This window comes from Ursus americanus, chromosome 1 (assembly GCF_024610735.1).
Source record: "Ursus americanus isolate L20-20 chromosome 1, mUrsAme1.1.p, whole genome shotgun sequence".
In the NCBI taxonomy this organism is placed as follows: Eukaryota; Metazoa; Chordata; class Mammalia; order Carnivora; family Ursidae; genus Ursus; species Ursus americanus.
The window spans coordinates 66126924-66152537 of NC_142127.1; the positions used below are offsets into that span (position 1 = coordinate 66126924).

At 45.6% G+C, this 25614-nt stretch overlaps 1 protein-coding gene, 1 long non-coding RNA gene and 1 other non-coding gene across 7 annotated transcripts in view; 2 read left to right on the top strand and 1 right to left on the bottom strand.

Annotated features, from left to right (window-relative positions):
* Window positions 1-705: 705 nt before the first annotated feature.
* MYO1B (myosin IB) overlaps window positions 706-25614 on the top strand; it is a 175220-nt gene continuing 150311 nt past the window's right edge. For 2 of the 5 annotated variants that reach the window (XM_045806363.2, XM_045806362.2), the window contains exon 1: window positions 811-944. The gene's annotated coding sequence lies outside the window, so the exon portion shown is untranslated. Of the gene's footprint in view, window positions 945-18285; window positions 18505-25614 lie in introns of those variants that run through there. The other 3 variants (XM_045806360.2, XM_045806365.2, XM_045806361.2) reach the window with 3 other exon arrangements.
* On the bottom strand, window positions 4299-17964 carry LOC123798151 (uncharacterized). Its single transcript, XR_006781185.2, has 3 exons — window positions 17874-17964; window positions 8112-8776; window positions 4299-6935 (listed from the first exon to the last, which is right to left on the bottom strand). It is a non-coding gene; the product is annotated as an uncharacterized LOC123798151 (long non-coding RNA).
* TRNAK-CUU (transfer RNA lysine (anticodon CUU)) lies at window positions 9434-9506 on the top strand. Its single transcript has one exon. It is a non-coding gene; the product is annotated as a tRNA-Lys (tRNA).

Consider the following 25614-nt stretch of genomic DNA (forward strand, 5'->3'; position numbering starts at 1 on the left):
CCCTGGCCCCTCCAACATGCCTAAATAATAGGCAGACTAATACCCCATCATTGGTCATTACCCAGTGGCCACTGATAACGCTATTTTCAGACACATATGGGTATTTGAAATTTAAACTACCTTTCATTTTTTGTAGCAGAGAATTGGCCAGTGTCTACTTAGCATAATGTGAGTTATTAAAAACCTTGTAAGTAAAAGCATACTTTGCTACTCAATACACTTCCATTCTCTTTCGGTCAAATTAATCCTTGCTGATATTCTCTGGTAGCCAAACTTTTTTATCTAGGGCAGAAGGAACAATTGAGAACACTGCCAGTCTTTGCTGGTATTTGCCCCCAGGCTGGCTCCTAGTTGTTTCCCCCGCCCCAGTTATTACATTTCTTGCTTGACGTCAGTAAATTCAGGAGTAAAAAAGGTATAAGGCCGTGCTCTCCGTGGGTGCTGGGCGAGGACACCTCCCCTTTCTTTCCTCTCTTCCGTTCCTGGCCCCATCTAGGCTTGCCCTCGGGTGCGCAGGCTGCCGCTCGCGCTCACCGGGGGGCGCTGTGCAGCCGGCACCGGGCGCCCGGAGGTGAGTCGGCTCGGAGGCGGTGGCTCCGGGTCCTGCCCGCGCGCGGAGGGGCGAATCCCAGGCGGCGAGGTCGCCGCCCCCGCCCCTCGGCCAGCCCCTCCGTTTGCCGGGGAGAGGGGAGTGGCCGCACGCCTCCCGCCGCAGCCGAGCTCTCCGCAGCAGCCCAGCACTCTGCAGTCGGGCGCGCACGGGAGCCCAGCGCGGCGCGTGGAGGCGGTGCGGGAGCGCGGGGCGCGCGAAGGGCCGGCAGCCGCGGGACAGCGTCCGCCCAGCAGCCTCCGTCGAGCAGCCGCCGCGGGAGCCCCGCAGCTTCGCGGTGGGCCCGCGTCCCGGAACGCGAGGACGACCAGGAGGCGGAGCGGGGCCCCGCGAGGTAGCGCGAGCGCTTTCCCCCTCTCCCCTGCCCGCTTGCACCGGCCGCGGCCCGCTAGGGGCGGCGGAGTGGGCGCCTCGCGCCTTTGTGCCCGACGTCCCCGTGGCCCCGCCGCAGGCCGTGGGGCACGGGTCAGCGGGGGTTGCGGCGCTCTCCTCCGGGCGCTGCGGCGCGGCGGCGAGAACCCGCGCACGCTGGAGGTCGCGCGGGGTGGTCGTGACTCCGCAGTTGCTTCGGGGGCGGGTGGGAGAGAAGGCTTGTAAACTAAGTTGCTCTTACTTTGCCCCATCCTCCTTGTACCTGTGGACAGAGTGGAATCCAGATCTTCCTCGTTCTCACCCACAACCCCTCCTTTTCTCTGGCCCACAGCTGTTTCCTGGCCCCCTGGTTCTAGGGAAGGGCACGGAGTGGCCTCAGGGAAGGAAAGCATTGGGAGAACAATGGGGCGTCCTGGGGAGTGGGGTTCAGGTGCGGCGTGCCCCGGCGGCGGCGGCGGCAGGGGAGAAGGGGGTCCAGGACCCGATGGGGCGTCCCGCGCGTGCAGCTGCGCTCTGCTCCTTTGTTCCGCCGCGGCGGAGGGGGCTGCCCTGGGTCTCGTTTCCTGCCCGGGATGGGATTGATTCACGGTCGTTGAGAAGGAAGGGGAGGGAGCGGGGCCGGAATGAAAACCAGATTAGGAACTGGAGTCCTGGAGGGTGCTTGCTGGGGCTGGGAAGAGGGCTGGGAAAGGGCTGATGAGCGTGCATTGGAGAATTGATTGCCGGCACACAACATTTTGTCCACGGGCCCTGTGGGTTTCTGGAGCTTCTTTGTAATGCTTTGTTCAGACCGTGGCCCAGCGTTTATTGCCGCAACAAGTTGTGCACTTCCTTGAGTTCTAGGCGCTCCCAGTGTTGGTTTGCTGAAATCAAATCTTAGTTACAGTGGAAGAAGACCTTTTTTTGTTTGTTTTGTTTTGTTTGGGATCAGGGTATTTGTGTGTGTGTGCCCGTGGACCAGTGTGTGTAGCTAGTGGCTATTAGCTTGAATGGGTAGGAGGCAAATTTTATAGAATTGATTTTGACATAAAATAATTTTCTCCATTGTAATATAACAATTTTCCAGGAATATTTGAGGGGAAACCACTATAAAATTAGACATTGCTAAATAAATGAATCAGATTATGTAACACTTGAGTTGAAAAACCCTTTTGCAGGCTTTCCCAGAAAACACACCCCACACCCCAGTGTTCGGATTTTGAGTTGAGGATCCACTCGCTGCGTCTGTGCTTTCTCTCCTCCAGAGTGGGCCACCTGGAATAAGAAAGAGAACTCACACCATTATGATGAAGAGGATTTTTTTTTTTTAGGGGGAGGGAGAATTAAATGTAATATGGTGGACATTTGTTGAGTGACCCTTTCCTAGACTGGAATCAAGAAACCCGGGAGGAAGAAGGGTTGACCTAGGGAGGGAGCCAGGGGGATTAAATGAGTGTTTTTGAATGGGGTATTCCAAGCGAAGAGACTGTTTTGGGAGGAGGCTGACATTTCCAGGCATTCATGAGTTGTGCCTATGGGACACTGGTGGAAGGATCCCAAAGTCAGACTGAAGGTTAGAATTACTGTGGTGATAAATGAGGAGACATCCAGTTGTAGTAGTCTGGCTGCCGGCAGAGTGGCAAAGGACCCAGAGCTGCCTCTTTGACAACTCTGAGGACCTCCGGTTAAACCACCCCACTGGGCATTGATTTTAAGACAACCAAGTCTGAAAGCCTCTTAACCTTAGAAGGGGAATTAGGAGCTTACTCCAGGGGAAAAATGTTTCCTGCCCACGAAGTGGTAATGGAAAAGAGCTGTATAAGCTGCTGCTGAGGGTTTGTCTTTTTCATGGGGAATGCGGTCACATTTTCAGGCCAGGCTGAGAAGCAGTGTGACTTGTCCTCAGGAGCCATTATGATGTGAAGTTGAAGTGGGATGTTGTCCAACCATCAAGCTTTTTGTTGTTATAACTAACACACTGTCTGGCAAAACATGGTGCCACAGTCAGCAAACAGGGAACAGAGGGAGACTTCTTCGTTGTTGTTGTGTTGCCATTTTGGACTTTCCATTTATGTTGGGAATTGTTTCGTGAAATATAGGACGGTTGGATCCCTCCCAAGTACTATTCGGAATATACATTAACAACAAGGAAGCCTGAGACTGTGTTAACTGCTGCTGGAGACACAGGGGTGGGGTGGGGGGTTCTCTTACATAGCTTGTCTCTGGCCAAAGGCTCTCCACATGGATCTCCCATTGTGTGCTGAGGCTGATTACTGGCTGCACCCCCTTCATGGGTTGGGATGAATCATCACTTTGTCAAGCCTGGTGTTAAAGACTCATTCCTGGGTTGCTGCACAGTTATGCAAAGCAAGGAGGAGCTTCTGACCTCAGGGGGGAAGGAGTGGGGGTAGGAGTGGTTTGGCGAAGAAGGGATCCTCAGAGTGTGAGATCCATGTTTTTAGCATCTGTCCCCCCTTTGGGTGAGATTCTCCCCTCTTCCCCCTCCCTTCTACTAGTTTTAACAGCTGGGTATTTGGATTTTCATTAAATAGCCTAACAATAATTTTAACTATCATTTAGTAAGTGTTTACTATGTATAATGGGTTTTGCATACATTACTCTATGAATCCTCGCAACTTGCTAAGGTGGGTATTATATCCATTTTACAGTTGAAACAAGGCCTAGGGAGTTTACTAGCTTGCCTCTTACATCCCACTTGCGTGTAGGTAACTAGTAAGTGGTGGAGGTGAAATTTGAACTCCCACCTCTGTTTCCAAAGTCCGTATTCTATTTTTAAGTAAACACTGTAAGGTATGATATCTTTTTAAAAATTGGAATAACAACAGTTTGATTATCTATTTGATTAGGCTTTTGCAAATTTCTTATCACTTTCCCATATATTATCATAACAATCCTATCGGAAACCTCTGTGGGGCACCTGGGTGTCTCAGTCGGTTAAGGGCTAAGCATCTGCCTTCCACTCAAGTCATGATCCCAGGACCATCTCCCCTTCCCCTCCCCAGCTCCCTGCTCAGTGGGGAGTCTGCTTCTCCCTCTCCTTCTGCCTCTTTCCCTGCTTGTGTTCTCTCCCTATCTGATAAATAAATAAAATCTTTTAAAAAAAAAGAAACCCTTGTGAGATAGGTTTGGAAGTCACAATAGTGACATCACAACTCTTAAAAGTGTATTTGCTAAAAAGCTTTATGTTGTGTGATGGCCGGTGTGAATAAGCTTTAAGTGAAGGAAACTTTATTTTTAAGAAGTTAGGCTGCCAACATATAAAAATAAGTTCTTTTTTGGAAACATTTAAAAGTGGTGGGATGGAATAGATCTTACATAGTGTTTAAGCATTTTATATTTATTGAAATCCATTTTAGCTCTTTTTATTTTATAGCCTTTCATAGAACAGCACCCTTTGGAGACCCAATGCCAGAGTGTCTTTTTAGAAGACAAGTAAGGAGGGAAGGAATGTTATTATAAGAGGAAGTGGGACATCAGAATTGGAAACACACGCAACAGCAGGCCGTGGAGTTTCCCAGCACATGCTTTTGGTCCTGGCAGTCGCCTTTTACAGAAGACATTCTTCCTTAGGGAAGTGTCAAGGGTCTTTCTTTATAATACCTCTGAGATCATCAAATTGCTGTGCTCATGGGAACACATATTCCATGGAATTTCTGGGCTCATCCTTTCCCCACAGGGGAAGTGAGCTTAGGTGTCCATGTGAAAAGGGAATGGAAGTGGTATACTGTCTTTGGGGTGGCATGGAGAGTGGGTGTGGGCAGGAGACACCTGACCTTGGCCCAAGAGGGACCACCAAATGCAGGAGCGGAATGGATTTTCACACTTGGCATCATCGATTGTTTATGGATTTCTCAGAATGCTTCTGGGCCAATGGAAAAGTCAATATTGTTTTTTGTTTGTTTCTAAGATAAGACTGTCAAGACTGAAAGTTCTGTCTTTACTTGTTTAATTATTTCAGATAATGATAGGGTATCATTTGGGGGCTTCGGGGAGTGCGGTGTAGGTGCAGTAACTTCTGTCTCTTGTCATTAAATTGCCCTTCCCTGGCTGTTTGGAGGGAGGCAGACACATGTCTGCTGAGCTCTATCAAGGTGCGCCTTCCAGCCTACCCGCTGCGCAGGACGATGGGCGCTGCACAGCATCTCGCTCCCATAACCTTCCATAGGTTTCTCTTCTGTTGTCAGTACCTTCTTCATCCATTCATATTTTATTAAGCACACGGTTGATGGGAGGCCATGCATTAAAAAGCAATAAAGGAAATCTATTGTGCCTCAAAGGACACAGCAGGGCAGGCCACCGTGCCTGGAGTGGATGTTGGAGAAATAAAGAAAGTGACTGTGACAGCTGTGGTGACCAAGGCCACGCCAACACTTGCTGCCCAGACAAAAGCTGAAAACAAACAAAAGCGAAAGAGTGGGAGGAGACTGAGCACGGTGCCCGCTCCTTCTTTGTCCTCGGTGATTTCATTTCCTCCAACCTCTGGTGGCGTGGAAGGGGTCAGGCCTCCGAACACCTGCCCCTGGTTGGGTTGGTTGGGATGGTAGGAAGCAGCATTCTGCGGGAGAGTGTAGGGAATCCTGAGGATGGATCACATGCCATTCCATGGGAGAAGGTGCCGAGTCACCTGGTTGGCTCTGGCACGGGCTAGGTCCTTGGTGCCTCCTGCTTCCTTCCCTTCCACCTGCCAGCGTCCTGTCCTCGTTCTGTGTTCAGCCTGGCTGGTGATTCAACCCCGCTAAGGCTGTTCGCAGACTTCAGCCGTATTCGCCTTGTGGACAAGAAAGGCCAAGTCCCCAAAGAATGAATCATTCATGTTTTATGTGACATTCATGCTATTGTCAGTGAAGTGTTGGGTGCTTTCTTTGTGTCAGGCCTCGTCCTGGGTACTTCTAGTTTTCCTTTTTTCTTTTTTTTTAAGGTAGGCTCCATACCCAGTGTGGAGCTCCACCTCATGACTCTGAGATCAAGACCTGAGCTGAGCTCAAGAGTCTGAATCTTAACGGACTGAGTCACCCAGGCGCCCCCTGGGTATTTTCTGTAGCTTGTTTGTTTAACGTCATTGCTGTCCTTCAGTAGGAGATGTTTCTGGATGAGGGAACTGAGTAATTTGCCCAGGGCTGGTAGAGATTAAGCCCAAGACTGTGTGCTTTCCAGAACAACGTGCTGCCTGGCGGTGCAGTGTTCTTTGAAGCTCCGGGCCACTCTTGAAGAGGTCGTTTTAAGGAGTTGGAAGGAGAGCCTACCTGGACAGTCTCTCCCTCCTGGCTTGCTTCCTTTGTCACCTGGAGTCAGGGTTCCCATGAGTGTCCTTGGCCAGTCCACAGCTGGGCGGGTTGATTGAAATGCTTCTCAGTTTCTCCTTTTCTGGGCTTTGTGCTAGGCTCTCCCATGATGCCTCATTCTCCCTGAAATGAGGGTGACTTGGTGAACAAGATTCAGCCTGCTGGTGAGGAGCCAGCTTGCCTGGTGATCTTTCCCTACCCTCTCCCTGCACTTCCTTATCTGCAGGAATTAGATGGCCATCTGGAAGTTTCCAGGGGCTTTTTCTGGTCCTCTGGTCTCCAGTCTATCCAAGAGCAGTATGTACGCTGCTGGGCATCCAGCTGGAGTTCAGCGTCTGATGTATATGAATGAAATGGTGTGAGCGCCCCTGCAGAGCTGGGGCTTAGGGAATGACTTTGGACAAGGCGGGGAAGAAGAGGGTTGGTATGGAATTTATATTCTTCCAAGACAGGCAGTTTTAGAAATTGAAGTCTGGAGAAAAGTGAAAATTGACATTCTTCCTTTGCTTATCCGATAAACACCGCTGAGCTTCTAAAAATACCAGGTGCCTGGCTTTCCTTGATAGCTTGAGAGGCCGAGAGGAAACCAGGTCTGTGCCTTCCGGGGACTTTCCCACCGATCCTGTGTGGACTCAGGAGGCTTGGAAATTGCACAGATGGCTTCATTTTGCCTTGTGAAAATGAAAATACAATTCAGAATTGTGTCTTACACAGTTTTAAACTTGTTTTAAAAAAAAAGAAAAGAATTCAACATCGTTAAAGAGATTTTTGAAAATGGAATTGAAAAGACAATGGAACAGATCGTTAACTATTGGCTTTTGTTAACGGTGTACGTGCCCATCATTTTCCTACTGGTTTCATGAAAGCATTTTTCATACACTTAAACCAAAACAAACAGCAACAACAACAACAAAAACTCTTGGGTTTTTCAAAAACTTTTCAGTCTCCGTTAAAAAATCCCTCCCGTGCCGGCCCTGTGTGCACTTTCCAGTACCTCTAATCTCTCCTCCCTGAGAGCTGCTTCCTTTTAATTTTTTTTATTATTAGACCCTGCAGTGCTATTTGCAGTTCTTAGCTGCTCGTTTTTTCCCTTGAAAGTTCTTCGAAAGGATCATCACAATGTTATTCACTTAGAATACCAGCCCGAATGCTCTTAGGAAAAGCTTAATTTTTACAAACGCTGGGCTTAGTCGCGTGCGGGAGGCTAGTGTTTGTAGGCACTCTGCTCACAGGTGTAAGAAGTTGACCCCAGTTTTGATCTACCCCTGATGTGGTGCGCCATCTAGGAAAAAGTTCTCGTTTGCCTTGAAATCTTCACGGTGTCGAGAGGTATTCATAAAAATATATGAACTGCCACATTGGGTCAGAGTTAGACATCTGCTTGGTGCAGCAGCAGAAAACTAAGTATTCTGTGGCATTGGGGGAGGGGCCAGAGTTAGACTTCATAGCTTTCCCGGTTTCATGGATCTCTTAAACATCTCTAATTGCACACTCTCTTAAAAGCCTCTCATTCATATATTTAAGTTCATATACTCAAATTCTTGAATTGTTTATTTTTATTCTATTTTCTGTATATTTCACACCTTTAAAGGTAGAACTTGATAGTATTGGTATTTTGACTTCCAAGTGCCCAATTTTTGGAATACTAGAGTATTAAAGTTGAAAGAGCCTAAAGTCACTGCTGTAACTCCTTCATCGTATTTGAGACCTGCTCAGGCTCATAAAGTTGACGGGGATAGATCTGGGAACTTGACTGTGGTCTTTTAACTTCTTGCTCAATTTTCCTTCTAGGGGAGTTTCTCACTGTCTTCCCAAACCCATCTAAATTTGAGCTTAGTACCCATTACCTGATAGTTGATCCTCTTTGACTTCACTGTTTGTGCTGATAGCATTCCTATCATCATCTGGGCTTGGGATTCCAGAGCATTACCTACTTCTCTGTTTTCTGTGACCCATCCATTCATCTGGTCAGTTGTTATGTTTGGGGTTTATTGTTGCCTTTTATTTCCAAATCCTTAAGCCTCTATTCTAGCTCAGACCTCTGAAAGGCTGGGTTAGTAGAATGTAGCAATTTCCAAAGTGGGTTATTCCATAAAAAGTTAGTAGGTTGGAAAAAACTCTCATAAAGTGAGTAGATATGTACTGTGAAAAAAGGTATCCTTGGAGAAGTAGCTGGTTAAACCACATTTTAAATAAATTTCTTTGCAGAAAGACTTCTCATGGCTTTTTATTTGTGACTGTGGGCTGTGACTATAGTTCCTTCATGGTGCCATTTCTGGATCCATTACTGGCTGACTTTCCATGAGAATATTTGTTTGATGTGAGCCACACTTGGTTCATTCTCCGATGTGTCTTATGCTTTTTTCCTCATTATTCTCCTGGATCTCTCCTTCCCCCTGGAAGCGCCTCTCCATCTGTCTGTACAGCTTTCAGAACCCAGTGGCGTTACCATCTTTGTCAGTTTCCCCCAGACTCTTGCTCTTCTGAACTTACGGCATTTATTGTTTCACAGCTTAAAAAAAAGAGAAAATACTTGAAACAGTCAAAATATTGAAAGTAACGTTGCATACCCATAATAGTTAAATTACTAGAATTCGCAAAAATGACATTTTCTGTATTTGTGTCTGTTGCTGTATCTCACACACATTGCATTCTTCTCTTTCTCCACACTGGTAAACTTGTACATGTTACCCAAGCATGTGGCTTGTTTTAGTTTTGGGGTTTAAATTTTGTGTTATTGGTGTTGCACTGCATTTAGATAGTATTCAGGGAGGATTGCCGTCTCCGGGGCTTCATGGTTTGCCATCTGCTAACTGATACACCTCTCTATTTTTCTATGTCTTTTGTCCTTCAATGAAATTTTATAATTTTACATGGAAAACTGTTTTACATCTTCTGTTAGTTTTGTGCCCAGGTGCTTTATGGTTTTTGCGGTCATCGTGGATGGGCATGGGAATCGCATGTCATATTTCTGACTGGTGTGACTGGTGAACAAGAAGGGAGTTGATTTTGTATTTGTTTATAGATGGTTCTTGGCTGATCAAGTTTACATTTGAACGTGTGTTTGTTCTAGAGCCTGAAGTTGGGTGGCTTATCTAATAGAGCACAAAACACCAACCTGTAATAGAAATGTCACAGTTCACTCTATTTTTAAAATTACTGTAGGGGCACCTGGCTGGCTCAGTCAGAAGAGCATGAGACTCTTGATCTCAGGGTTGTGGGTTCGAGCCCCACGTTGGGTATAGAGATTACTAAAAAAAATAGTAATAAATTAAAAAAAAACTGTTCCTTTAAAAAATAAATTAAATTACTATAATACTTTTAGAAGTAAAAGGAGGTGACTTTTTCATTCTTTCCTATATGGATTTATTCATTCATCAGGTGTTTGGGTGCCTAGTACGTGCCAGATACTAGGTGCCGAGTCTTTAATGGTGATAGAGCAGATGTGATTTCTGCTCTCATGGCGTATGAGGGGCGAGAGGCATTGCAGAAATGCACGTGGATATTTGTGACATCTTCATGAATTGTGATGGGTGCTGTGAAGGAAAAGGACAGGGGGCTGTGAGTGTAAGGAGGGTGGGAAGAAGCGGCAGTAGATTGCAGATCCAGGGAGGGCCTGTCTGAGGACACGGACATTCTTGCGGCCACCTGGGGGATGAGTTGGTGCTGGAGGAAGAGAAGCCTGAAGAGCTTTCCAGGCAGTGAAAACCAAGTTCAGAAGCCCTGAGATGGGGCTCTGCTGTTTAGACTCATGGAAATTTTAGTCATCAATGACTTAAGTTATTGCCTCTTAGTAAATCATCATCATAGTGGTATTACATAGTGTGTAAATTACGATGACACGAAAATATTTATTTTTGATCAGTATGGTCCTCTTCCTCCTTAAATGAAACTGCTCGAGTTAAGAGAGCTACTTCTGTGATATGGCTTGACCTGGGCTTCGGTCCATCCTCCATCCCCGAACCCTCCCAGCCCCCCAGTCTGAGTGCCGCCATTACCCGTGCACTGGCTTCTGCTGGACACATCAGGATCCTGCTCACACTGGGGCCTTGCTCTGAGTCTGGAGAAGCCCCTTCTGCCCTTACTGGGAGGGTCTTGAGCAGGGTCACCTTTGGCTCCTCCAATAGCTAAGCCCTGCCCCCTCTCTCTGGCACCTTCTTCAAATGCACACTGAAGGCTTTGGGGTAGTGGAGGGGTCTGGTGTGAGTTACACACACCTCCACTGGAGTAACGGCTCTTTGGTCATTGAGGCTTTGCACGTGGGACAAGCGTGACAGAGCCTGGTTCTCTCTTAAACAGGCCTCAGTGGGAGGCAGTGTGGCGTAGTGGCTACAGCCCGGCTCTGCGCAAAGTATTGGTTTGGAGACTTGACTCTTTTTTTTTTTTTTTTTTAAAGATTTTATTTATTTGACAGAGATAGAGACAGCCAGCGAGAGAGGGAACACAAGCAGGGGGAGTGGGAGAGGAAGAAGCAGGCTCCCAGCAGAGGAGCCCGATGTGGGACTCGATCCCAGAACGCCGGGATCACGCCCTGAGCCGAAGGCAGATGCTTTAACGACTGCGCTACCCAGGCGCCCCGAGACTTGACTCTTCTGCTTAGTAGTCCGTGACTGGGGGCATGTAGCTTAATTCGTCCAATTATGCCTCTGTTTTCTCATCTGCAAAATGCGGGTCATAAGAGAGCCTTCTTTTGGGGGTAAGGATTCAATGTGTTCACGTGTACGTGTCTAGAAGAGTGTCTGCAAACACGCCTCGTAAATGTTAGTTACTACTCCTTGGTCGTTCCTGAAGGTGGATTCCTGGGGTTCTTCCTCTTCCTGGCCAGACACTCAGATCCTTTTGAATCCAAGCAATGCGTATGATTTATGATTTGATACGGGACTCTGGTTACTCCGGAAAAATATGTAGGAATAAAGATGGCAAAGAAATAAACCAAAATGTCAGCAGTGATTGTGTTAGTGTAGTAGACTGTGGTGACTTGCTGTTACCCCTCTTATTTTACGCATTTTCTATAATCTGGTTATGTTACTTCTGTACAAATAATAATATGATAAAAATCTTATGAGAAAAGGCCAGGCTGGCAGTTGCCCTAGTGGTTCACTGAAGTGGGGTGGAAGAGGGGGACGCCTGGGTTCTGCCTGCTCGGATCGCATTTACACGCGGTGGTGGAGTACTTTCCCGTTTATGCTTACTGTTGCCGAAATGCCACGGCATTTATTAAAGTCCTTAGTAGAGCTCTCTCAAAACGTTAGACAGTGGGGGGATGCTGTTCCTTGTGGGACCCTTTATTCTTTGTTTCTTTTTCTGTCATTATTTTCCTTTTTTGTTCCTTCTTGCGCTCCCTGAGTGGGCCTCCAGCCATCTGTTACTCGCTCTCTTTTGGGCTCCTGTAATCCCCCTCCCCCTTGAATATTGTTCCTTTTAATCCCCCATCTTTCTCCTTTCCTTGCTGTCATGCAGAAATGATGCATACACTTCTATAATTCGGAGAGTAGATTTTAGATTTTAGTTCTTACTGTTAATTGTAAAACGAAATATAACTTTTTGCCCTTAAAAATCTAAATTGAGCTGCCTTTTGTTTAGTCACACCTATAATTATTTAATTGATTGATTGATTGATTTACTTGCTAACTAACTCCCTAACCTCTGGGGGGTCTGTGCCTCCTAAAAGCACCAGGCATCTTGGGGGATTGGGAGGCTGAGAGCAAGGGAAGATTGAGGAAATGCTGAAGTTAAATTTTTCCTCTTTCGCGATTTTGCTTAGGGTGATCTGTATTGTTCCCACTTCATTATGTGTCAGAATTTTTAAGCGTTTCCAAACTGGAAGAACAGAATTCTGGAAAATTACCAAAGTGCATTTTTACAAAGAAAACGTTGCCAAATCTGACACATTTCCTCAAAAGCCTTTTGGTTTTAATTACTTTTTAAAAAGTTCAGGGAGCTTTCCAGCTTTCCTTTCATGCTCTCTTGTATAATTGTGAGCGGAGAAATGGGCTTTCCTACTATGTTCATTTTATCTGCAGGCATTTATCCTGAGGCAGTGGCATCCTAGAAGTACCTCAAAATAACACTGACACAGATTCCAAAGAGGATATGACAGCAGTATTGCCTGGCCTGAGTGGAAGAGCTGTTTTCCTTGAGAAATATTGCTGATTTCAGTGATATTTCACAGTGGAATGTGAAATCTATTTGAGGGGATTTAAATGAGGGGATGCCTTCCTCTACCTTATTTCACAGTTCATAATGTTTTTCATGTCTAGCCACAAATGCCTAATTTGAATGTGACATAAATATGAGCATTCTTTCCGTGCTGTAAGGAAGTCTAGTACAATTGCAGTAAACTCTAGCTCTGGAGAATGCGTAGAACTAGGAGTTCGTATTTGTTTTTCAACAGGATTCGTCATAGGAATCCACACCTACGTATGTACGTACCGGTGCTGCACACCGGGTTTTAGCACGGACACTCCTAGGTGCGGGCATGATTTCTGTGGCTGTTGCCTGTTTCATTTCATTTACACCAAAAATGGAGGAGGAGAAATTTGTTGAGTTCGTTGGTCTGAGGCATCCAAGGATGGGGCGCGAGGGTTGAAGAAATAAAGGTGAAACTGTCAGCGCCATCTTAATACTTGCCCTTTGTCGCCAATGTGGAAAACAAACAAAAAGGTGTAGGTCAAATGTTAAAGGAAATGTACCAATCGACGCCCTTAGGGGCGACCAGTTTTCTGTTTCATGGACTCTCGGGTGGAGTAGTTGTCAACGTCTCTCCTCTTCGGATGGAGAAGATGCGCCTCTTTACGTGGCAGACAGGCTGGCAGACATTTGACGTGGAGGTGGCTTCATCTTCTGTGATTCAGCTTCTAGCTTGACATTTGCTCTCCTGGCAGCAGCTTGCGTGCGATGATCTTTTCTTACCACAGCACTTAATAACCGTGGCAGATGTTGGGAGCTCCACTGTCCTACAGCTGTTTATATGTCCAGTTGGATTTCTTGAAAGAATTAGTCAATTTTTTTAGGATCTCATGCTGAGGCTACAAGTAGTAGGATTTAAGGGGAAATTTATTTAATGGGAGTTTGCATCGGATGTTGCAACAGATGTAGTGTGGAGGTGGAATGACAGCTGAAGGCGGCTCTGTAGTAAACCTCCCATTTATCCTTCAGCCAAGCAATTCAGAAAGTCCAACATGGCTAGAACTCTCATCTGGACATTCTGTACTAGAGAATCATCCTAATAACGTTCCAGAAAGTTTGGAAAATGGAGGAACTATGGTCATTTCTGAATATTCCTTTCCACGCTTTTTATGTGTATGTTTTAAGATCTGTATTGCTGCCAAGTTTTTGAAATAAATTTTATAGTTGTATATTATTCCACTGAGTACCATAATGTCCTCAAACATTTCTTACTGTTGGGCATTTGGGTTGCCTCCACCATTTTGCCGTTGTAAATAATACAGTGATGAACATTTTTGTACATGGGACCTTTCCCATATTTCGAATTATTTTCTGACAGTAGACATTGAGAACAAGCTGATTGGATGAAACATTGCTGTGAATATTATGCTAGCTGGAATGTGGGAGGGCTCCCCAAGTTTCTGGCCTGTGAGAGGCCGGGAATGGCTGGTACACACAGGCCTGAAGGGGATGGATTCTGTTTGGGATAGGGGGCCTCAGGGCAGTGAGTGAGGCTCAGCCAATCACTGAAGTACAAGGCCTGGACCTCAGGGCCTGAGGTCCAGTGAACGGATCGCCAGCATCTGGCTGAAAATGTGAAGATTGCTTGGAGGGTGGAATGAGAGGAGAGGAAGGTGGATGATAGAACTCTGAAGAACATTGTTTTGTGACGAGTAGAGGAAGGAGAGGCCACCAAGAATAAAGAGTGATGGAGGTAGGAAGTGGGCAGCCAGGAAGAAATGGCCCCATGGAAGCCAGGGCAGGAGAGAGTTTTAAGGAGTGCAGTGGGCAACAAACAGGGGATGACATTTTATCTGAAGCTGTTTCAGTGGCGTGTGGCAAGTGTCAAAGGTAGGCCTTGTCAGAAACCTTGGTTGACTGGAGGAAGAGACTGGAAGTAGGCAGTTGCCAGAAGGGTCATAGGATGGTTTGTTAGTCTGCCAGCGCCACCATGACAAAATACCACAGACTGGGTAGTGTAAACAACAGAAATGTATTTTCTCCCAGTTCTGGAGGCTGGAAATCCAAGAATAAGGTGTCAGCAGCTTTAGTTTCTTCCGATGCCTCTCTTTGGCCTGCAAGCAACCACCTTCTGTCTGTGTCCTCATCTGGTGGTCCCTCCATCTGTGTCCTTTGTGTCCCAGTCTTCTCTTCTTATGGGGACACCAGTCATATTGGGGAAGGGCCTACAATAATGGTCTAGTTTTAACTTAATCACCTCTTTAAAGGCCCTGTGTCCAAGTACAGTCACATTCTGAGGTGTGGGGGTTAGGGCCTCAACATGTGAATTTGGGAGGGGGACATAATTTGGCCCCTAACACATGGCTTCTAGGCCTGATAACCCCGTCTCCTTCCTTGCCCGGTGCTCTCCATCCTCCACATGGTTGATCGTCTGCTCCTTCTTGTCACACTTGTCTCTTGGCTTTGGTGACTTGTGTTCCTCGGTGTCAACCCTCAACTCCTCCTGGCCCCTTGGTGTCCACATCCTGCAGGGTGTGGGGCTTGGCCCTCTTCTCTTCCTGAAGTCAGGTTCCTCTGTCTGTCTTCAGCTCCTCAATGGCAACTCCTCATTCTGTAGCAAAGTATTCGTCCTTCCGGGTGTCAGACTCGCTCTTGTTTTATTTTGATGATGATGATTGATTGATTGATGGATTGATGTTTTATTTGATGAGAAGACTAAACCATTTGGCGATCCTGTCCTCATGGTTGCTTATCTCACAGTTAAAGAAAAAATAGTGGGAACGTTGATTTAGGTCAAGGTTCAGGAAAACTTTCTCTTTGAGTTCACCTCATATTTCACAAATTAATGTTTTTCTCCCTAGAGTTTGGTTTTGGGTTTCTTTCTTTTCAAGCGTCTACCTTGGTTAAAATAAGACTGAGCGGGTTGCCATCTCAGTAGATCTAGGGCAGAATTATTTTGGCAGGTATGGTATTACTGATGTGGGGTTTTTTATTTGCTTGTTTTTAAAGCTATAGAGGTTCAGATTATCCTCTCTGATACTGAGGAGGGAGCCTTCACGTGCATATTGGGGAAGGGGCCAGGGTTGACTTGCTGAGGATGTTCCTTAAACTATGGTTGGTTGTTTTGAGGTTTCTGGTGCATATGTGTTTACACAGTGTTTCTCTCAATAGTCTATTGAAATATATGAAGATGATTTCTACATAAAAGTTCCTATTTTTATTGAAGAGGCCGAGTATCAGATTTCTAAAAGTATTTAAATTATGGATAGATTTACTATTTGACCACCTAAAATGGAAGCACTCAGATTTTGCTGGGCAACCTTGAGAGGACATTTATCTCTGTTGACAATTTTAAAGCAGTATGTAATTTTAAAGTATGAAACTCAAATTTAGTTTTTAATAGTAACTTATGTGTTTATTCTATCTTTAAGAGCCGGGTTATGGAATGACATGTGACCTTGTACTCTTGACTCTATGTCTGGTTGTGGGTTTGAAGTGTTATTTTTGTGCTTTCTTAAATGACTTAAGCACTTCTGACTGTACATTTGGGACAGAAAAAAATATGACAGTTGGATATAGTTTTGAAAAACCAGCCAGATTTTTAACCTGGTAATACGATAGTGCTCCTCCCTTATAATTTTGTAGGCTCACAGCTTTAGAAAATAGTATGAGGTCTTAGCGACCTCCAGACTTGCTGGATTAGTTGGTGTTCTTTTTCTCTGCAAAATACATCAACTGATGCCCATACACACTAAATGGTCAGAGCTAGAGGGCTACCCTGTAGTCTGCTCTTGGGTTTCTTTCTTTCTTTTTTAAGGTTTTATTTATTTGTTTGACAGAGAGCCTGGGGGGGGGGGAGGAGCAGAGGGAGAGGGAGAAGCAGACTCCCCACTGAGCAGAGAGCCCGACTTCCTTGGCCTTGATCCCAGGACCCTGGGATCGTGACCTGGGCCAAAGGCAGACCCTTCACTGACTGAGCCACCCAGGCGCCCTGCTCTTGGGTGTCTGTTCCCACCAGTGGACATGTGTGCGTATCCAGACTCACCTATGTTTTCTTTTCCCCAAACCTGTTTATGCCAGTTGTACTTATTACTCTATTTAATATAAGGATTTTAAATATATGTGCAAAAATAATTACTGTTTTTGCGACAATTTATTTGAATTTGACTGTTTTGGAAAGCACCTGATAAAAAGTAAGCTTCTAAAAAGGAGTAGTGGCTGATTTTAGAGTGGCTGAGGTAACTGTAAAGGAGTTGGGGAGCCCTAAAAGAAGAGTATTCCCGCTGATATTGTCAGCCGTTCAGGATAGGTGGGTTCCGTTGTGATTCTGTAAAAAGCTGGGAATCTTAGTGGCTCAGAGCAATAATCTACGCTCACACGGTGCGTCCGCAATCCCAGGTCGAGGCTCTGCTCCACGTCGCCCTCGTCCTTACTTGGGACACAGTGTGAAGGAACAGCCCCCTCTGGAGCCCTGCTGACCCCTGGGGTGGAGGGAGAGACTGCGGGGAAGCCTGTGAGACTCTGTGCCCGCATTCAGCAAGGTGGGGGGATAACCTTCCCACCGAGGAGTAGCCAGCATTTGTCCAGAGTAACGTGGTCTACTCCGCGCAGTTTCTCCGGTGTCTTTACAGCCTCACCATTTCTTTAAAGAAATTCGTCCTTTTAAAGGGTGATGGCTTGAGATGGTTTATACAAGAAAGTACCGCTGGGTACTGCAGAAGACGCCTCAGCATTACAGCAAAACATGGGCAGATAAATATATGATGATAGGTTTTAATTTAAAATAATATGTTTTGGTATTTATCTTTTTAAAAGACTTACAACTTTGACTTTTTTTTCCCTTTAAACCAAGCAGCCAAACTGTCAGTCCTTATGCATTTGGAGGAGAGAGCCTAGTTTAAAGTCTCCTGTCTCTCTTGCCCACTCCATCAATTAGTGTTCTTCCTTTTATGATGGAGTCATCTGTTATTTCTCTTGCACTTATCCACCTGTTTCATTTCCATTAGTTCTACCCTAGTTCTAGATTTGTGCCTCAGCTGGTTTCCCCACTGCTAGCTAGTATGGTACCTTTACTGTACCCTTCAGGACAAACACTATCCCACAGAGCTCCACTTGATGTCAGTGCCCACTTCCCCCCTTGGCTTTTTATGCAGTGCACAAACTGAACAACTGTACAGAGCAGTTTTGCTTCTTGCTTCTAGCTCTCTCACAACTAATTTAGACTGTCCACTAAGTAAACAACCTTTACATTTTTTGTTGTCTGTCGATGCTCACGACATTTTTGATGATTCCCTATCATCTATAATGGCTATCTTCGATCTTATTTTCCATCATACTGTCACCAGTGACTCTCAGTCACACTTGTGGCCCTCTGGAGCATAGACACAGTAGGTACTCTTCCCTCTCCTACCCCACCCATTCCCACCACATTCTCAGCTGTAAGCTCCTTAGCTTGGACTTTCTGTCTTGTCTCAGCTTACCTTTCCTCCCAGTTTCACGGCCCACCATGTCCCGCCTCAGCTGTCTTCTGCTGCCGTTCTGCCTAGTCACTGTCTTCTGAATGGTTTGTTCTTCTTGCTTTAAAGTTCTTCTGCTGAACCACATACTGCTCATCCTCAGAAAGTCAAGGTCAAGTTTCCCGTCTTCAGCCATCCTCGTCTGATCCTCCTACACCGTAATAAGAGCTCCTCCTCTAATCATAAACCTGCGGTGAATCATCTGCCCTGTGTGAGCACTTGTTTACGAGTTATACGGCTCTTACGTGTCTTCTTTCCCCAGTTAGCTTGCCAGTGCCTGGGAAGTAGTAGATGTGTCTCTAATTCCTTTCTCCCAGAGTCTATGTATCCCAGGTACATGGGTCAGAGCAGTAGCCCGGAGAGAGGAGAGTCCAGCCCGGTTAATCACAGAATACAGTTCTGGATGGAAGCTCAGGCTGCTTCTTCCTGGCCACAGGATATTGACCTACTTTCCCCTTCTTATCTCTGTGCAAAATATTTGTTGTACTTAGTGTGTTCTCCCTGTCGCAACGAATGTTTGTCTCTTCCTTTCATACGAACGGAATGCTAAACTACTAGTTAAATCGGTGGAAAAAACAATGGAGAAGAAAAGTTGGTAAGCAGTTTTATTTAATTCCTAAACTAGGGGACCTTACAATTACGTCGCTTAAAAAGTACCCTATAGTTTTCTTTTAATCTATCTATCTGCCTGCCTGCCTGCTTATTGAGAGACATGGTTAAGGGTGGATTGTGAATTTTAAGTTTTTATGCCCTTTAATTTGATGACTTACAATATAATAATGCGATATTTTGAAGACCTTTTATTTTGATAGAGTACTGGTAGAGGGAAATGAATTTTTCTTAATCAGGCATATACAATATAGTTCACTATTGAATATCTTATTTCTTACCCAAATTTCCCTTGGGAAAATTTATTTTATACATGGCCAAACTGATTAACTTTAAAAATTGATTTTTGTGTAGCTTTACAGGTTAAGTGTGCGTTTATATTCAAGAGGCAAAAAAGTATATGTGTGTGTGTGTTGGGGGGGCATTTGTATATTTGTGTCTTCATATAAATATATGAATAATTGCTATATCTTACAGAACTTTTGGAAATGAGAACTATTATTCAAATTTAGTTAACATTTATAAATTCAAATTTAGTAAACAAATGTTAGTAAACTTTTTAATTTATGCACGGCTTATATGTTGATTTGCTGTATCTTATATGTTTTACTTCTTCATAAATACTTTAGAATGTACTTAGAGATATCTAAGGTATGTATTATGGTACGTTTGACTTTAAATTCAGTAATGCTTCCAACATGAGAAAAATTAGAAAACTTTTGGCTCAGAAAATACTTCCTAATTCTGATTGTTGATTTTAATCAACTTAGGTAAAGCAACCCACTGCAATGTAGCTATTTTCTTTAAAAATTCTTTTTTAATGACAAAGTAGTTCCGCCTTCTCAATTTACATCATCAGTGTCTTTTTTGGAAACATCTTAGCTATTTTTGTTTGATCAATTCTCAAGTAATAAACACTCATGAAATCCTAATGTAAGTGTATAAACATCTCTCCCTTTGATTACATAGTTTATTTATTAGACTTCGTTTCAGTGGATAACGGCTTGAGGAAGTTTCTGAATTTTTATTATTCTAAAAAACTTTTTCTTAACCACAAGTACAGAGACATTACCGAAGATGCAGTGTTGAGTAATGTTTATTTTTCTTCTTTTACTATATAAGTTTCTTAATTTTGTAATCTTTAAGCCCCTTTTTGCTTTCATAACTAGATGGACTCATTAAAATCACCAGTGCCATTTTGCAGCTAGCCATATAGTTGTAAACAGAACACAGTCACACATGCCTTGATGCCTGTAGTTATGAAGATCCTGTTGACTCCTTGCATTTCCTTCTGTGCTGTGTATGGTTAGACCCTTAGGACATTTTTTTTGCTGGTGAGGTCAGAATAAAGAGCTACTTTCCTGAACCTCTGAGTAAATGTCACTGAGAAAGATTCTTGTGGACTGGCATTCTTGGTCTTTAACATTCTTTATAACCAGACAAGGATGAATGTTCACCGAAAAATTAAGGGACTCAGTCTTCCCAGATTTGAGCATTTTTTGTTGACTCGGTAATGACAGACTGCGTCAGGATCTTGGGAGATGACGTATTCCCCCTTTGTGGGGAAACTGAGGCTCAGTGTTGGCAGTGTGTCCAAGGTCTCACTCTGAGCTAGCTGTAGAGCTGAGTCTACAACTTGGATCTTCTGGGTGTTTTTTCTGGAGCCACTCTAGTAGTCATTCTAACCTCTGTGATTTGTAGAAGGCAACAGCTGATGTTTTCCTGAGAGCTAACTTGCTTCCTTACCCCAAAGAACAAGTGCACTAAATTCAATACATTTCCCTCCACTGTCCCTTAAAAAAGCCTGAATGATGGGAAGGTACCTTTTTAAGTCTGCTGTGGTGCACCCTGGGCTGTTTTCTTGTGAGCATCTTTGTTCAGCCAGATGTCTTAAAAAGCCAATCCATAGGGACTCCCAAAACTGACGGGTACAGGAAATGCTATGTGAATGCCCACCAGGTGCAACGCACTGGACTTTTAATTATAAGGGAGTACCTTGAGTGATGGGATGGTAGGATCAAGTATAAAGAGAACAGAAAGAGCGAATCTACAAGCAGTGTCAGCAGGTGAAGGGGGGCAAGGGACAGAATGACTTGGTGAGGCTCTTAGCACGTGGGATGGGATCTGGACCCTCTGATTAACAAGCCAGTTCATTTGCAAGGAAAGTTGGTTTTCCCCAGCTGGCTGTATTCAGTTTAATATTCACTGGCCTCACTTGGTGTCTGTGCACCGGCCAGGAACAAATCCGACCTGTCGGGTGTGTCAGTTACATTTGAGCACTTTTACGTTCACCTAGGGGTCCTGGGGCCTCAGGTTTGCCAATCTAAACACGTTCGGCTTCTTGGAATTTTTTTATCTACCTTGAGGGAACACATTGAGAAGTCTATGGGTTGTAATTAGCATATCCCACGCGCAGCTGAGTTTGTGTTTCTGGCCGTAATAGACGTTTATGGTTTTTGGCTACCTTGTCACATAGGAACTTATAGGACTTTTCAGACGTTAGCTCATTAATTCTCCTAAGACCCAGTGTGAGTAAGATAGTGTGGCCGTAGGTTCCCCCTAAAGCCAGACTGCTTGCTGTCCACTCTAGACCTTCTAGGATTTTGGCCAGTGAGGGCTGCCAGGTTGGGGGTGGGTGGTGGGTGGAGAGGGAGGGCGGGAGGTGGCTTTTGGACCCCGTTTTAGTGGTGGATGGCATTCTCTGATGTTGCCTTGCCCTTTGGCATTTTCCTGCCATGAGTCTGCAGAGCTTCCTCCAGGCAATGACGTTGGGGACAGTGATGTTGGCTGCATTTGCTCCTCAGGGTATTGAACCCCATGGTATGACTTTTGCAAATGAGGCAACTCTGTAGGTTATTAACCTCGGATACACATGCCAGTAGGTGCGCTGTTCAGGGTCAGAAGAAATGGGCATGGGGAAGGGAGGGAACTAGCATTCAGTGAGATCCTGTCCTCTTAAGGGCTTTGCTTTCTTAGCCAGGCTGCCTAGTAACTCTGGGGAATGGATGTTGTCATCCCTGAGTTTTTGGGTCAGAAATTCAAATTCCGGAGATGAATTAATTCCCTTGGGTTCGGACCTAGGACTGTGATCCAAAGCCTGTGCTGTCCCATATTGGGGCAGATCAAAAGGGAATTCTCAGGCATGGGAAACTCTTGTTACCAAACTTCTGTAGAAAATGACTCTCCCCAGTGTGGAAGTGAAGCTTCTCTTTAAAAAACTGGGTGTGTTGCAAAGAGTTTGCTGACTTGGGAATTAGATTGATGGGTGCATGTAATGGAATAGGTGTGAAAGACCATATGGAGCAGTCAGGAAAGCTTCCTCCTTGCCCTGCCTCTTCCAGAAACCAGTCGTGCCACACCTCCTGGGTCCATTTCTCTCTCTCCTAAGAGAAGGGCTTGCCTGGGATCCAAACACATTTTGCTCAGACATCAGAAGAGATACTTTGTAGCTTGTAATCCAAAACCTTCAGCGTTGTCATAGCAGCCACTGTCCTGTTTGACTCAAAAATCCTTCTAATTAGTCTAAATAATATCCTCCCCATTTTCACAGTTGGAAAAAACTTTGTTTTTAACCTGTCATTTTACGAATTGTAAAGTTCTGCGCTATCTTTCAAATCCTTAATAACCGGCCAGTTCCTAGGATTGAACGTAGCTGAGCTCCTGGTTGATAGTGTTTGTTGGTAGGCCAGCCTTTTTACACGCAGACAGAAACAAACCTTGACTTTGACACTGGGTGGTTCCTGGCCACTCTCTGCCTGTGGGGTGATACCCCCTGGGGTGTTCACTCTTAGATCACCAGAATGTTGAATTAACTGCCCCTCCCATTCACAGAGCTTTTTAGGATTAGAGTCTGGCTTCCTGGCTTATGGGCTTCCATATGCTTCTAGATAGTTGTTTTCAGTCCCTGTCCAAATCATGCTATTTTATCATTGTCTGATAATTTAATGTTAATTGTATTACCCAGAGTTTGAACACAAGACAACTTACTAGATAGAAATTGCTAGTAGTTGGGCCCATTTCTTCCCTAATCCAAGATTCTAGCAAAAACCGCCCTACCAGCAATCCATTAAATGTTCATAACAAAAAGCTATAGAGAAAAGGGGGGGACCTTCAAGATGAAGTGGCTTTACCTGTGGGATAAAGAATTGGGAAATCAGATAACAGTGTTTTGTGTAGTTAACACTGTGACTCGAAACACCTTACCTTGAGTTTCCCTAAGAAGTGTTTTGATAGGAGTGCAAATCATCATCCCTGAGACCTTTCACACCTGCATGCTGGGGCCCACCTTCTCATTTACCCCGGGGAGCCCTGCAAAGCACCGTCTGTGGTTCTCTGCCCCTTCCCCCCGACTCTCCTCTTCTTTGAAAACCATGCTACTTGAGAAAATTGTCCTTCCACTTGCCCTTTAGGTTGGTAAGTACTGAGAAGCCGTGTTGCCCTTTGGTTTCCGTCCCCAGTCTTTCACATTCTTTGTGTATCAGTTGAAGTTCTGTGATGATTCTATGTCTCTCGTGGCCTGGATGGGAAGGGTAGAGTTGACGGAAACGGTCTTGGCAGGAAGAGCAGCCTGTGCGTCTCTGATGCGCATTCATGCCTTTGCTGTGCACTCCAGAGCCCTGTGTGCCCGCCACTGTGCCAGCCGGTGAGGGGGTCACTCCGGCCTTCCCCAGGGAGGCGGACACCTGCAAACGCACCGCTGCGCAGGACATCCGCTGGCTTCCTCCGCACATGATGCCTGTGAGGCGTGGCCACTCGCTCTCGTGTAGGTCGGGGAGGATTTATTTAAGGCACGAAGCTTAGCCGAACCTCTTGAGAACCTACTGCTAGAACCACTCTCAGGTCTAAAGCAGCTTTTCTGTCTGTCCCCCGTGGTCCCAAGCTGCTTCTCTCTGCACTTGTGTCATTCCTCTTCTCGGATTAGCTTCAGAGGAAGCCCAGAGTCTGGCAGAGGCTCCCCTGAATGGGACACCCCGTCCCCTGGAGGCTCGTTGACTTCCTCATAGGCACCTGACGATGGCTGCCGTCCTAATTCCGCATCCTTGGAGGCAGGCGTGCTTTGGCCTGGTGCAGAGCCTCAGCGCCGTTAGCGACGGCCTGGCCGGAGGAGCCGGCGGAGGCCTTGGCCTCTTTGTGTGTGGTGTGTGTTGCCTTGGGTGGGAGGCTCACCAGGGAGGACACTGGGGAGGAAGGCCAGGCTCGGTTGTGAAGTCTCGATCTCTGAGAAGGAATTACTGTGCGTGTGCTAAAAGATAGCTAACATAAAACTTAGCAGTTTAGCTTTTTTTTTTTTTTTTTTTTTTTTTTTAGATTTTATTTATTTATTTGCCAGAGAGAGAGAGCGCGCGAGCTCAGTCAGGGGGAGTGGCAGGCAGAAATATCTGGAGAAGCAGACTCCCTGCTGAGCAAGGAGCCCAAAGTGGGTTTGATCCCAGGACCCTGGGATCATGACCTGAGCCGAAGGCAGACGCTTCACCGACTGAGCCACCCAGGCGCCCCAACATTTCAGCCTTTTTAAGTGCATAGTTCCGTGGCACGGAGTGCACGCACCCTGTTGTGCATCCATCACCATCGTTCCTCTCCAGAACTCTTTCATCTTCCCAAACTGAAACTCTGTGCTCATTAAACCACAGCTTCCCATTCTGTCGCATAGCCAGCATCCTGCTTTCTGTCGCTATGTATTTGACGACTCTAGTACCTCACGCAAGTGGACTCATGCAGCATTTGCCTTTTGGCAACTGGCTTGTGTCACTTAGCGTGATGTCGTCCGGTTTCATCCATTGGGTGGCCTGTGTCACAATGTCCTCATTTCTTAAGGCTGAACACTGTTGCACTGGCTGCACACAGCACGTTTAGTTTATCCGTTCTTCCGTGGATGGACACTTGGGTGGCCTCTCGGCGGTTGTGAATGATGCTGCTTTGAATATGGGTGTGCAGATATCTTTCTGAATCCCTGCTTTTGTACCCCAGAGTGGAATTGCTGGGTCATAGGGGGATTCTGTGTTTTATGTTTTTAAGGGTCTGCTGAGGAATTTGGATATCGGCTTATAGGCTGTGGAGAGTCATAGAGGCTTTAAATCCAAACTTACCCGACCAGGTTGTGATTTAGAAAGGCGACTTGGGAAGTGTTTCCCATGCATGGGGGAAGGAGAGGGATGGCAGAGGCTGTGGTGGCAAAACGAGGCAGGGGGAGACCACGGAGAAGGCTGTTGCCTTCCAGGTGAGAAAGGATGAAGGCTGAGCTAGCCCAGTCACAGCAGCGGGGGGGGGGGGGGGGGGGGGTTGCAAATGATGACGCTGATGTAATCCAGAGCCCAGAGCCGGGGTTGGCTTTGAGGGGAGAAGGTACGAGACAGGGAAAGGCCAGGGGTGAGAAACTGGGTCTGTTGTGACTTTGTGGAATCTAGGGAGAATAGGAGGGTTTTGTTTTCGTTTGGGGGATATTTTGGTATAGGATGGTGGGAGATAGAAGGTTTGGACACGTGTTGAGATGTTAGGCTCAGCCAAGTGGGAGAGATGGTTGGTGGGCAGGCTGTTGACAATCTGGGTTGCTCATTTGAGGGAGGGGAAAAGGTAAAGAATCAAGGGGCAGATGGTCAGGCAACTTGGTTAAATTTAAAAGCGGTGGGGATATTATTGGTGTACCTTCATTAAGTTCCACAGCTCTTCCAGACCTGTTTCACATTCCTACCTGGAGGCAAACATATATCAAAATTTAGTAATGTATCAAAGTTTATATCAAAATTTATCAGACCAGAAACGATGGCCAGTTCTTTGGTTATAAAAATCAGGTTTCATCAGGATTCAAATGAATTCAAAAGGATTTAGACTGAAACGTGAGCGTGTTAAATTTGGCTTGTATTTTGCTCAGCTACATTTTCTGATTTTTTTTTTTTTTTTTTGTATAGTGCATATGTGTTGTTTTTAATCGTTAAAAGGTCATTTGAAATTTCAAAAGTGGTTTATTTTCTTTTCCTGCCTCTTATTGGGCTGGGACCTCCTGGAGGGGGTGGTGTGGGGAGGGGGACGTGCCATGATGATTCTCAGAGTGTCCAGAGCACTTAACACAATGCTAGAGACCAACAGGATTCCATCCTGT